The following is a 1196-nucleotide window of genomic DNA, read 5'->3' as shown; positions in this document are numbered from 1 at the left end:
CCTCGGGCACCCACGGCCCACTCCCCCATGGGGACCGGCATGTCGCTTTTAGGAACCAAGCCCCTGCGTGGGCGCCTGCGCCACCCCCCACGCCCTCCGCACTCGCCCCTTTGTCCCAGCCCCGCGTCCTGGAGAGGGGGCTTGAGTCGCAGCCCAGCCCCCAGAAGTGCAACGCGCACGGGTGGGGCCAGGCTCGAGTCCGCCGGTGACGCAGCCGCTGTGTGACCAGGGCGGATGGTCCGACCTCTCTGAGCCTCCGCTTCCCCGCCTGTAAAAGGGGTGGGGCTGTCTCCCAGGGCCGCTGCGGGGCGTGAGTTAAGACTCAGAACGCCCAGAACCGGTAGGAGGTGAGCAGACGCGACACCCGCGAGCCACGGCCACGCGTGTCCCCAGGGCGCCTCCCGCCACGGGCTAGCCAGGAGTGTCCGCGCTGTGGGGACAGAAAGGGGCGCGGCCCCAGCGCTGCGGGGCCTGCAAGGAGGGCGCATGGGCCGAGCCTCCGCCCGGGGGCATCCACCCATCAGGCCTCGCCGTAAACTTCCTCGTAACAGCCGCTCCTGCAGCCGGAAGATATTGACTCGGAGGAGAAACAATGGCACGAATAAAATAAAAATAAAAAAGTTAATTATCCTTTGTGTTTGTAATTTAATTAAAGATGCAGTAAAGTTTTACTGTTTTTCCAGGTGATGATGTTTAGAGCCCCAAGAAGCTATTTGTGCTGGTGAGATTAAAGTGCATTTTAAAATGTTCCTCCAGTACTTTCACATTTGTTGATAGATTTTTAAATTAAACTTTAAATTGTAATCTAAATTACCTCCAACAATTCATGGTCCCTGTAATGAACTCCCACCGTTCCCGCTGTCATCCGTCGATGATGGAGTGCGAGCCGGGAGCTGCAGCCCCGCGGGCGCCGAACCAACCGCGGAGGCCGGGCAGCCTCGTCCCGGGGACCCCGCCCACGGCGCCCCACACCCGCGGCCAGTCAGGGAGGCCAATACCGCGAGACAGAAGCAGCCAGAACCCCGCGGGCCAACGGTGTGGCCAGAAAAGATGTGCAGGGCTGTGAGGGCAGCTCAGAGCTGAGATCTAAGGACAGGGCAGAACCTGACCGCACGACAAGCTAGGGAGAAAGTATCCTCGGGGCGGCATGCATGGAGCCCCAGACCCCACTCGCCTCCTGCCCGGGCCCCGCCTCC

At 61.3% G+C, this 1196-nt stretch overlaps 1 long non-coding RNA gene across 1 annotated transcript in view; it reads right to left on the bottom strand.

Moving 5' to 3' along the window:
* LOC105508021 overlaps window positions 1-910 on the bottom strand; it is a 6056-nt gene extending 5146 nt beyond the window's left edge. The window contains exon 1 of the long non-coding RNA XR_001001193.1: window positions 815-910. This is a non-coding gene — a long non-coding RNA (uncharacterized LOC105508021). The remainder of the gene's footprint in view (window positions 1-814) is intronic.
* Window positions 911-1196: the final 286 nt, after the last annotated feature.

Source organism: Colobus angolensis, unplaced genomic scaffold (genome assembly GCF_000951035.1).
Source record: "Colobus angolensis palliatus isolate OR3802 unplaced genomic scaffold, Cang.pa_1.0 Scaffold157, whole genome shotgun sequence".
NCBI classification, from domain to species: Eukaryota; Metazoa; Chordata; class Mammalia; order Primates; family Cercopithecidae; genus Colobus; species Colobus angolensis.
This window is presented reverse-complemented; position numbering and strand designations above follow the sequence as displayed.